Source organism: Colobus angolensis, unplaced genomic scaffold (assembly GCF_000951035.1).
Source record: "Colobus angolensis palliatus isolate OR3802 unplaced genomic scaffold, Cang.pa_1.0 Scaffold13, whole genome shotgun sequence".
Lineage (NCBI taxonomy): Eukaryota > Metazoa > Chordata > Mammalia > Primates > Cercopithecidae > Colobus > Colobus angolensis.
The window spans coordinates 11,149,401-11,162,252 of NW_012114252.1; the positions used below are offsets into that span (position 1 = coordinate 11,149,401).

A 12,852-nucleotide genomic window follows, 5' to 3' on the forward strand; every position below is an offset into this window, starting at 1 on the left:
GGAAAGGAGGGAGGGTGGCAGGAAGGGATGAAGGGGAGAAGGAAAGGAGGGAGGGCGGCAGGGAGGGATGAAGGGGAGAAGGAAAGGAGGGAGGGCCGCAGGGAGGGAAGAAGGGTTCATCAACTGGGATGTGTCTCTATCACTGCAGGAACCAAGTTCAAGGCCAATTTGTACCTAATTGTTATGAACAAAGGGTGGGAATGACATTTTCGCTTGCCTTTCTTCACCAGGGGTTCGTTATCTACTCAGGCACAACTAAAGTATCAGAAGGGAAAGATAGGAAAGGGAAATGGATGTTTTCTGAGAGCCCTGACCACAAAGTTGACTCTGAAAGCCATTCATTTGATAAGGAGATACTGGCACCTGCGCGTCCACAGGGAAATGTCCGAACACCAAGTGCACTCCTCTTTTCCTCCCACAGTAGTGGCCACCTTCACCTCTACAGCTCTAATTCCAAACACTGCCAATGGAGAGAGCGCCTCCCTGGACACAAGTTTGTTCAAGATGTCTCTGTTATAGATATTCTGCCAATATTGTTTTTATTCTACATAATGAAACATCCACTTATGCCACCACCACACTGAAGCCCGAGAGTCCAGAATGTGTCGCATTTGTGTAAGGTACCTGCCAGATAGCCCAGATGGAAAGTGACACAGAGGCTCGGGAAACCCAGTGAGAGGCAGGTAACCGAGCTTCCAGCAAGTTCCCAGTCAGTACATTCAGTTATATCCCAGCTGATCTTAAGCCCTGGAACCCTGGTACTGCTGGCTTACCTGTGAGTCTACTTGACTTCTGTTGTAAAAGATCTTGCTGTTCACAATTCTTCCTAAAATTACGTTAACCATGACTTAGACTTCTTAAATGTTCCCTGCAATGCCCTCAAACCATTCTTTGTTCATTTATGAGATATACTAATCTTCTAAGCTTTTATTAGGCTTTTATAATCTGGATCTAACTTTGCAGAAAACCAAATCAAGGGAAGAAGAGTAATTCAAAGCAGGCAGTTACGATTATTTTCAATAATGGCTCAAAGAACACTTTTCAAACCTCATTTAATGCTGGTAAGTTAATAAAACCATCATGAGATGTAAAAATACTAATTTTCATTAAACTTACCTCTTCATACTCCCAAGTACAGATAACAACAGCAGGAAGAGGTAATTAACACTCAAAAGCTTGAAAAGTAAATGTGGTCGTTTGAAAAATGGACAAGAACACAGCATAATATGAGGAGTATTCCCGCATATACTCTTCCTTACTCTAATTTACTCTGGCCTGACTCAGAACATGAGTTCTGTAAAAACATTCTCGACTAAATGGAAGTGAGTTCTTTCTTACTGGGTCCCCACTATGTGGAAGGCATGATGGTGGACTCCGAATGAGGAAGGCATGGTTCTTACCCAGCCAGAGCTCACAGCCCAGCAGTGTTTAGGCTAGTATGCAAAAACAATTACGCAAGACAAAATAACATGAAATTCAAATAAAAGAGCAGTTGCAGCAAAACCACCCCCAGGGTGCGGAGGCAGGAGTGCCAGCAGCTGTCGGGAGGGGAGGGCCTAGGAGTTGTGGGGCTCAGCAGCTCAGTCTCTCCGACTTTCTCCTGCATGTGTCTTGCCCCTCTCATCCTCCCCGAAGGCAAACTACGAAGGATCCAGAATTTCTCTTCCCCAATGCAGGTGACAGGAACCAGAACCCCTTTCCCCAAAGCTAACCATAAAACCTAAAAATACTACTATAGCCTTCCCCACACCTTTCTGTGTAACAGCTGGCCACAAAGATCTTGGACAAGAGGATCCTGCCCCATTCCCGAAAGGAAGAAATGCTACAACATAGAGGCCAAGAAGAACCTGGAGACAGGCCTTGCTGGGCTTCCCCACTCGGTCTATTTCCATCAGTTCACACCCTTTTTTCCAATTGGATTTCCACATGGCGGTCTGTGCTTCTTCAAATCTAAACAAAATCTGGAGAGTTCACCCTGGGTCTCTGGTCTTCATTCTGAAAGCTCCTGTGTCATGTAAAACTATGATTGAACACGGGTTTTGCTTTTCTATTGTTAATGTTTGGTATAGGGGTGTCAGCCATGACCCTTATGATGGGGTAGAGAGGCATCACCCCCTTTCTGCCCCTACAGAGTGAATCAAAGAAGGTTCTGAGCACCGTTCTGCTGATGGAATTCACGCATGAAACCTATGTCTCCTGTCAGCCCAAAGCCCCTCCCTTCAGCGCTGAGGGAGGAGGGGCCTGCTGGGTCTAGACCTGACAGCACTGCCTCGGTGTATAAGAGCAGCAGAAACACACCCTGGGGACTGGCACCTGGTCTTACTCTGCCAAAAATGCCTTGGGATCTGCTCTGATCCTGCGATGGCTGCAGGATCACAAAGTGAGGCTGACAGAACAAAGGTCCCCAAAACATGTCCATGCCCTAATCCCTGGAACCTTTGACTACGGCACCTCACACGGCAAAGGGACTTTGCACATGCGATTAATTAGGGAAGCTGAGATGAGATCATCCTGGGCAGCCTACATGGGCCCTGAATCCAATGGCAGATATCCTTATGAGGGACAGGAGAGAAGACAGACACCGAGGAGGGGCCATGTGAAGACAGAGCAGAACCAGAAGCTGTGTGGCCACTTGCCGGGGAACACCTGGAGTCACCAGAAGCTGAAAAATCTAGGGAAGGACTTTCCATACAGCCTTTGGAGGGAGGGCAGCCTTGACAGCACCTTGAATTCTGGTTTTGGATTCTGTGAGCCAAGAATAAATTTTTGTTGTCTTAAGCTTCCCAGTCTGTGGTAATTTGCTATGGAAGCCCTAGCAAATGAACACAGTTACTAAGGAACTCTTCTATGTCAAGTCAGGATAGCAAAGGCTGCCTTGGCTCAGGCGGAGTAAAACAGCCAAGTGACGGAAGAACTGCCAGGGGGAAGCCATGGAATCTGCACCCTGGAGATCTGACTGGTAAGATGTTCTCAAGGTAGCAGGATCTCATTCAGCCTGCCCAGAGAAACTGTTTCACCTATTGGCCCAGTCCACAGTTAGAAGACTAAAGGCAAAAGGAACTGTATATATTAATAAAAACCAGGCTCTCGTTGTTTCAGTGGTTCCCATAGGGCGAGATGGCAATTCCAACACTGTCATACACATGTATGTACTGAAAAGTAGGCAAATGAGCCACAGGCGATGGGAGCCAGGTTTCTCACTATTGGAGTGGGAGGTGAGAGGCAGCAGGGAAAAGGCGAGAGTGATCCATGGGGTAAAGGATTAGGGCTGGAGACACCAGTGTGGACTCACAGAAACAGATGGTTCCATACAGAAGTATTTACTGATATGTTTATATACACAGGTCAGTACACACAGACATTTCCTTGCTCCATCAGCTGAGAGGACCTAAAAGCAATGCCACTACAGTCTAAATAAGCACACCAGCATCCAGCTTGTGGTTTCTAACAACATCTCCAACAGAGAGGACCAGGGTTTCCTAGAGAAACGGCTGAACCTAAGCCTGGAGCAGGAAATACACAAGAAGAATCTAGGGCATCTAGCAATATTGGAAAGAAAAGAAGTGCTCAAAAATAAACAAACCCACCAGCCCAGAACGATGGGGCAAGTCGAAGGGACACAAGAGACGACAGAACAGGCTACCAATGGCCAAAGCAGGAACAACTGGAGAACAAAATAAGGAGTACTAGATTAGAACCTAAAATACAAAATAAGTATCTGTGAGTCCATAATGATATAAATGACTGAGTAAATAAATGCAAGAAAACAGATAAACCTCCTGCACGGAAGAATTCCAAATAACATATGTAGACACTTTCCCCTTAAGGAGATGAAGCCTAAATAACTACTCCCTCCAGAAGTGCAGGCTGCTCACTGTGACTTCCTTTCAGAGCACAGAATGAAGGGAGGGGGAAAGTGTGACTTTACAGTGGAGAAACCTGCCAATCACTATTTCAGTCAGGTAAGCAAGGTCAACAGCAAGAGAGAAGTCATGTAGATGGTATGTAGGCTTGATACGATGTAACAAAAATGACACTTTACCTCCTTGGTCTTCCTCCCAATCCCCACACCCCTGTGGCAGTGACTCCATGAGGTGAGGGCTAAAGCAAATAATCAATTACGCTGGGTTGCTGTGAACTGAGATTTCTGGAGTGGAAGAAAGGGGTATGGATATAAGTTCTATGACATTAAGCAAAAACGCTGTAGTCCAGAAACAGACTTGGATGTTACCAGTATGCACTCATGAAATATTTTATCTTGAACAATGGTTTTCTCTGTCTGTCTGTTGAAATGGCTTAAAAACAACTGCCAATCCAACAGTAATGAGCACCCTGTTAGGTCCAGATTATGGTCTTTAAGTACCATTTTTCACTTTAAAACAGCTAACTAGGGCTCCTTGGAGAAACAGCTGATTCCAGATTTGAGGGAATAAATCTGACCATAACTTCCTTTTACTGTTGGGATGAACTTCAAAACATATGATGACCTACTGAATCCTCTCGGCCCGGCTCCCTCTCCAGTCCCATCTCCTCCTTGCCAAGGACTCAGTCACATTCACTTTCTTTTGTCTCCTCAAATCTGTGGTTGGCAGAATAATGGCCACTTTGGGTGTTCACATCCTAATCCCTGGAACCTATGAATATGTTACCTCCTATGCCAAAAGGGACTTCACAGATGTAAGGACCTTGAGATGCAGAGATTAATCTGGATTATCCAAGTGGGCCCAATCTAATCAAATGAGGAATCCTTAAAACTGGAAAACCTGTCCTGGATCAGATCAGACAGATGTGATGACAAAAGCAGGGTCAGAAAAGGGCAATGTTAGCTTGGAATATGGAGGAAAGGGCCAATAAGCCAAGGAATGCAGGTGGCCTCTAGCAGCTGCAAAAAGCAAGAAGACATTCTTCCTAGAGCCTCCAGAGAGCTATTATTATACACATCTTTTTAATTAAGAAGTCCAAAATCACCCAGCTAGTAAGTGGCAGTGGGAGGACAAGAAGCCAGGCGGTCTGACACAGAAGTCGGTGCCCTTAACCATGATGCTAATATTTGTCTCCCACATAACAGAAATTTCAATACCATTTTCATTTATTAACATGATACCCTCCAGTGTTCAGAACAGCTTAATAGATAGCTGCTGAACATGAATGAATGGGACAAAGATACAATTTCCCCCTGCTATTGTTGGTAAAAAAATAAAAATAAAAATAAAATTTAAAAAAATTCTGTTATGGAAAGTAAAACATGTACAAAACTAGGGTAATGATAGAAGGAGCTCTCAAATACTCATCGCCCAACTTCAACACTTAGCAACATAGGGTCAATCTTAATGCCAACATCAGTTTGGTATTATACTGCCTGGAAATACTCCCCCTTCAATAGTCTTTTTCAGAATCACATGTTCCCAGCTCTCATTACATTTTCCTTTATCTGTGTCAACATGAATTTTAAAAAGAAACCTTAAAATGGGCAGGTCTTTCTAAGCAAAACACAAAACAAAGACACTGTAAAGGGGAGATCGATATTTTTAACTACATAAAATTAAAATTTTTTGCAAAGCCTAGAGATTGTATTACACAAAGTATAAAAAAATAGGGTGGAAATATAGTATATATGAAAAAAGATTAGTATTCTCAATATATATTTCTTATAAATCAAAAGACCACACACCCCAGAGAAAAATAGATGTAGAAATGAACATACAGTTTCTCTACTATTCTTTTCTTCCCTTCCCTCCTCAATTTTTTGAGACAGGGTCTCACTCTGTTGCCCAGGCTGGAGCACAGTGGCATAATCAGTGTAATCACAGTTCACTGTAGCCTCAGTCTCCTGGGATCAAACAATCCTCCCACCTCAGCCTCCTAAACTGCTGGAATTACAGTACGAGCCACCATACCTGGCCCCCCACCACTATTCTTAAATGACAAGGGCTTCCAACTGACACTATTTCTCAGCATACTTCTTGTGGTGCTCTAGAACTTGAGCAATGAACACTCTAGAACAGAGGCTAACAGTTCTCACCTGTAACGTGTTTCTTCAAGGAAGTGTTGCCTTAGAATCCAGATCCACAGTAAGCCTGAGAGTCTTAAAAACTTGAAAAACTTGTGACTTCAGAGTCCTTCCACACGACTCAAGAAAAAGTAAGTCCACCTCCTAGGGTGACCAGAAAGTCCATAGGGAGCAAATATCCAGTTTTCAGTCCTGTTGGGAGGTAAGATAAGAGGAAGTCAACTGAAGAAAATTAAACATTTAAGCGATAAGGGGCTTAAAAACAAGCATAAATGACCTAACTCCCATTAGAAGGCAATCTGAGACCCTGGGCACATGCCCAAGGAAGGAATATATTTATATTCAGTGCAAAAATGTAGTTCACATGCTTGAGGGGCCAAAGAATGCCTTGAATAGAGGCACCTTCCAGTGACCTAGAGAAAGGGTTCAAAGTTCTCAAAACCTCCTTGACAAAATGTGGTACATATATGTAATGGAGTACTATTCAGCCATTAAAAAGGAGATCCTGTCATTTGCAACAATATGGTGGAGCTGGAGGTCATTATGTGAACTGAAATAACCCAGGCAGGCACATAAAGACAAACTTTGCATGTTCTTACTCATTTGTGGGAGCCAAAAATTAAAACAATTGAATTCACTGAGATAGAGATCAGAATGATGGTTACTAGAGGCTAGGAAGGGTAGTAGGGGGTTGGGGGAAAGTAGAGATGGTTAATGGGTACAGAAACATAGAAAGCAGGAATAAGATCTAGTATTTGATAGCACAATAGGGTGACTATAGTCAGTAATAATGTAACTGTACATTTAAAAATAACTAAAAGAGTATCATTAGATTGTAACACAAAAGATAAATGCTTGAAGTGATGGATACCGCATTTACCCTGATTATTTATGTGATTATTACACATTGTATCTCATATACCCTGTAATGAGGGTTATTACACATTGTATCTCATATACCCTTACTAGGAGGTACCCACAAAAATTAATCAAGAAAGAATTCTTTGAGAAATAACAGCTCTATATACTCTCCCACAAGAAAAGTAAAAAGAAAAAGAGAAAAAATGTATTCTCAGCCATCAGGCAAAGCTGATTTTAGTAATGCTGAGCTCCTATTCTGGTAATGTTGAGCTTCTTTGATGAGGGTTTCCAAGTCTTTAAAGTCAGATAAATTTAGATTTTAAAAAAGTCAAACCACTTCTGAAGTAGACTTGCCAAAAATGGTGAGCATGAACCTAATTAAGCCTCTAGATCTAACTTCTAGCTTACAGGAAATATAGGGGATAGAGAAGCAAGTCAAACCATACTCCACCAAAAGCAGCCCAACAGATCCACGTGAGGCCCTCTAAAGGCAAGCAACCAAGCAACATCGACAGTCATTGGCATTAAAGAAACCCGCCAAGGCTGCTCTACACCTGCCTCGACAAACCACAGCCTGCGGCTCAGTACAGCCTGTGGGTGGATTTTAAAACACAAAGGTTTTGGAAATTAAGTATTATTGGAACACAGTCACACTTATCCATTTACTATCACCCCTGGCTACTCCTGCATGGCAATGGCAGAGCTGAGCAGTTTACGGCAGAGACCATAGGGCCTACAAAGCCTGAATGAGCTGGTATCTGGCCCTTCACAGAGAAATTTGCCACCCCTGCCCTAGACTGAAAGGGACAACAGCTGGACACGGTAGCTTACATCTGTAATCGCAGCACTTTGGGAGGCCGAGGCAGGTGGATCACTTGAGTTCAGGAGTTCGAGACCAGCCTGGCCAACATGGTAAAACTCCGTCTCTACTAAAAATACAAAAAAAGTAGCTGGGCGTGGTGGCGTACACCTGTAACCCCAGCTACTTGGGAGGCTGAGGCAGGAGAATCGCTTGAACCCAGAAGGCAGAGGTTGCAGTGAGCCAAGACTGTGCCACTGCACTCCAGCCTGGGTGACAAGAGTGAATGAGACTCCATTGCGGGTGCAGGGAACAACCAACCAGTCTGGGCAATACCTATCTCTACAAAAAAAAAAAAAATTAGCTGGGCGTTGTGGCACATGCCTGTAATCCCAACTACTCAGGAGGCTGAGGTGGGAGGATGGCTTGAATCCAAGAGTTTGAGGTTACAGTAAGCCATGATCTCAACAGAGCTGGATCCTGTCTCAAAAAATAAAATAAAAGGTAACAGATAGTCAACAAATTCTTGTCTGGATTTGGATTCAAACAAACCAACAGTAAAAATAAGTTCATTTTTGAGGTGATCAGGGAAATTTGATCATGGGCTAGGTTTTAGAAAATATTAAGGAATTACTGTCAATTTCATCAGAAGGTGATAATTGTATTATGGTTATACAAGCAAATGCCCTTTCTCTGGAGAAGCATACTGAACAATTTAGGGGTGAAATGTTTTGTTGTCTGGAATAAATTGCTTTAAACTGCTTCAGCCACAACCAAAAAAAGAAAAAAAAAGATGAAGTGGATATGGCCAAACGAGACTTGTGAAGTCGATTTGATGGATATATGGAAATTCATTCTACTACTTTGCTGTGCTTTCATGTTTGCTTAAAATTTTCCCAATAAACAAGCAAAAAAAAAAAAAAAATCAGAACCTTGATTGAAAAGTAGAGGTTATCACCAGAGAGCCTTGCTTTCCAGGCACCCCCACCCTCACCCCTCTTCACGCGCAGTCTAGGCTCAGCACGCCAGCTGTTTGCCTTTCTCTGAACACACTGTCATTTTCAGCTTCTTATTTTTGCTCATGGTGTCGGCCACCCTTTCCACTCTTCTGCCTATAAAAATCCACTCTCTGCTTAAGGTCTGTCCAGCTGTGACCTTCTCCTGGCCCTCCAGTGAGCACTCACCTCTCAGCTCCAGCAGCACACTGCCTCTGGTTTCATTCCTCTCTACGTTCTAGCTATTTACCAGGTCTGCTACCTCATGATGCCATAGAATCCCACAGACTTCCAACAGCTGAGTCTTTTCTGTAAATCCATTTGAGGGGGTATCAAGACGCCTTTTACGGAGCAAGCTCCACAGTCCAGGGGCAGGTCCTCACAGCCTAAACACAGCTGCCTTATCCTGAGCAGTTTTACTGACAATAGAGCTTCGACTGAAGAATGAATTCCTGTTCAGCAGGACACTGAGCGGTCATGTTTAATTGAAGCCTCTTAAAATTCCTAATAGATTTTGCCTAGATGGAGGATGTTCTAAAGAGGGCTGCGAATATTTCATGTTTTTGTCTTCTTCTTGTCACCCTTCCTTGGGTCCTGTCCCTCTTCAAGCACGCCTGCACTACACCTCCACACCAGTCTGCCGGTGCCCTAATCCCTGGTAAGGGCCCTGGCTCGAGGTGGGTACAAAGCCTCCCAATGACTTTACTTCAGTAATTGACACAGATTGGAAATCTTACTAGTAAAGAGAAAAATGAACAGATCATTTTAAAACCCCTCTTCTGTTCTACTTACTGCTACCCACTATCCAGAGCACCACAAACCACCACCCTCTCCTGACAAGTAGTAGGTAGGTCCTGGTTAGTAAAGTCAACTAGCCCAAAGTATTTCCATACAAAAATCCACCAATTCGAAATTAATTTACCTTTGCAAACTCAGCTTTCACAATACAAATCTCTGCTAGAGCACAGTGGTCTGCTTATGGAGGAAAGTCTGGCTTCTCCTGGGAATAGTTGCGGGAAAATACGGGCAAACTGCAGGTGCTCCTCATCTGAGCATTTCAATAAATTGAATGAGGCCAGGGAAAAGTCTTCATTTACAGGTAAATGTACATAAGGACACGTACGTGTGTGAAAGACCTACACTTTATATAGCTCACCTGCAGTTTTTCATTAATCATTTTTCCTGGGACATTTAGCAAAATAAATAACTTGCTTTTAAAAAAGGCCACAGATTCCAGGTGCGGTGGCTCACGCCTGTAATCCCAACACTTTGGGAGGCCAAGGCGGGCGGATCACGAGCGCAGGAGTTCGAGACCAGCCTGGCCAACATGGTGAAACCCCGTCTCGACTAAAAACACAAAAATTGCAGGCGCCTGTAATCCCAGCTACTCGGGAGGCTGAGGTAGGAGAATCGCTTGAACCCCGGAGGCAGAGGCTGCAGTGAGCCGAGAGCGCGCCACTGCACTTCTGCCTGGGCGACAGGGCAAGACTCCATCCCAAACAACAACAACAAAAAGGGCCAGAAATCTAGTACATTTTCTTATCACTTCAATATTAATCAACTAAGCGTGGAGTTAAGAAGCTGTGTTCCAAAAACACTTAAGTCGGCTTTTGAGCCTATGGCGTTGTCCTTGGCCCACGGAGTAAAATAGCAATGATAACCATAATGAATAATCAAGTCAATAAATTTCTTCAAAATTTCAGAATTTTCACTAACGGCTCCAAAGAAACCTTAGATCAGAAATTCACAAGTGCCAGGAGACGTTTTTAGATTTCTTTTGCTGCTTCTAGTCTCCTTACAAACGGGAAATCTTTAAGAACAATTTCTGAGAAGTGCTGGCCTGGTTCAGCTGCGGTCCTCTGAAAGCCAGCGTGTGGGCGGCCACGTTTCCTTTACAGGGAAGCAGCAGCCGTGCGTGAGGCGGTTCCTGGCTTTTGCCGCCCTCCGCCCGTTCTGGCAATGGCGCCCATGGCCCCCGCGCGGGGCAATGGAGGACGCGTTTCGGGGTCCACCGTCCCCTCCCTCCGGCTGGCCGCGCCGGCGGCGTCCCACGCTTCCTCCCTCGCCCGCGGGGACGCCGGGTCCTGCGGCCTCGGCCCAGACGCCGCGCAGGGAGCGACGCCCCGAGTTCCCGCCGCCCTCAGGACACCCCGCGCGGGGGGCGGAGCGGACGCAGCCCCGACCCCCGCCCGCGCTCAGCGCCTCACCTGCAGGCAGCCGGGCCGTCGGGGAGGGCCGGGCCGGGGCGGAACTGCAGGGCCGGGCCCGCGCCTCTGCTCCCAGGCCGCCCCCGGCGGCGCCCCCTGCAGGCGGGACGCGAGGCCCGCCCGCCCCTGCTGCGCCCTCGCACACACCGGGCCGCACGCACAACTGGCCGCACCTGGCCGCACGCACAACTGGCCGCCTGAGAGCCAGAACCACCCACGCCGATGCCCGCCGGAGACGCCGCGCCGCAGACACAGAGCCACCAGCTTCACACACCTGGGGACGCCCCACAGAAGTTACATCCACCCTAACACACCTGAGCACTCAGGCTCAAGCCCCGAATGCATGGTGGACCCAGACACACCTGGGCCACACCCCACAAAACACAGACTCACGACTCCACAAGCTTGAGGACACAGCACATCAGATGGACACACACTCTCACACAAATGAACCCAAAGCTCAGACACACCTGGGGATGCAAGCCACGTGTGCGTCTATCACATCACACATTACCAAGGGCCCCCAGCTGAGCGTGCACACAGCCCTGATACCGAGTCCAGACCGTCATCTAGTCACACTGCCCACTTATTTACCAATACTCTCTTAAAATGAAACTGTGGTTGAAGGAGACAATGGAAGGATGACATCACCTCTTCCCTAGCTCCAGGACTAATTTAAGCCCCAGAAATGACACGACTGAGAACCAAAATCAGAAGTGAAAATTTTCCCTAGAGACGTTGGGTTGAAGCAATGCCACTTGGGGGCCAGCTGGTAGGAATGGTACAGATATGGAGAGAGTGACATTTCTGTCTCTCCGAAAGCCACAAATCTGTGTTTATCAGATTAGCAATAATCCCCCTTAATCATTTCCTGCCCTTTCTACTTTCTCATGGACGTGGACTGATTGAAACCTTTATATAAATTGGTTTTTATCCAAACATTTCCAACAATGCAGATGTAATTGTATTTTGAACAGATGTACAATTCCAAAAGAAATCTAAACCATCAGGTACATAAGTAGTTGGTTTTCACAGAGTCTTTTCTTGTCTTGGACACTTCATGATTAAATTGAAATGTATTTAAAAAAACTTGTCTAGCTCATATTAATATTTTTAAAGGAAGCAGTAATCTTAACTTTTTGAAGCGAAAAAATGATTCCACTTTCATTTCTTTTTTGAGGGAGGAAAACCATGTCAGCAAAGGAAAGTAAGACAAATAGATTAATTCTTCTGATAAAGGAAAATTAAAGATGACAGGATGAATTTTTTGTTTGAGACAGGTTCTCACTCTGTCACCTAGGTTGGAGTACAGGAGCATGTGCTGGCTCATTGCAACCTCTGCTTCCCAGGCTCGAGTGATCCTCCTACCTTAGCCTCCTGAGTAGCTGGGACCACAGGTATACACCACCACACCCAGCTAGTTTCTTGTATTTTTTGGTAGAGACAGGATTTCACCACGTTGCCCAGGCTGGTCTTGAACTCCTGAGCTCAGGCAATCCACCCACCTTGGCCTCCCAAAGCAATGGAATTACACATATGAGCCACAGCACCCGGTCAAGACAAATGTTAAGTTGTATCTATCACCAGGTAAGGCTGGGAAAGCCCAATTTAACATAGAATAGGCTCTGTGGGATGAAGCCTTCAGATTAACTTCTTGGAAAACAACTCACAGTTTGAAGAGCAGTTTTTGAAATGTGGTCCCAGTCCAGCAGCATTGGCAGCACCTGGGTATTTAGAAATGCACAATCTCCAGCCACACCGGAGGTGTCCTGACTCTGGGAGTCAACTCAGAGTCAGCAACTCTGGGGGTGGGGCCCAGAGATGGACATTTTAATGAGTGATGCCAGTTCAAGTTTGAGAACCATCGTCTTTGGAGGATGTACCTCGGTGCTTCTCAAACTTTAATGTGCATGCGAATCAACCCAGGATCTTGTCAAAAAGTGTAGATTCTGATTCAGCTAGGCAGGAGTAGGGTCTGAG

General features: G+C 45.4%; 1 protein-coding gene across 4 annotated transcripts in view; it reads right to left on the reverse strand.

Moving 5' to 3' along the window:
- GGACT (gamma-glutamylamine cyclotransferase) overlaps positions 1 to 11,686 on the reverse strand; it is a 56,809-nt gene extending 45,123 nt beyond the window's left edge. Inside the window, exons 1-2 of one of the 4 annotated variants that reach the window (XM_011933834.1) lie at positions 11,467 to 11,686; positions 6,023 to 6,202 (exon numbers count right to left, since the gene is read on the reverse strand). The gene's annotated coding sequence lies outside the window, so the exon portion shown is untranslated. The other 3 variants (XM_011933832.1, XM_011933838.1, XM_011933835.1) reach the window with 3 other exon arrangements.
- Between the last annotated feature and the right edge of the window lie 1,166 nt (positions 11,687 to 12,852).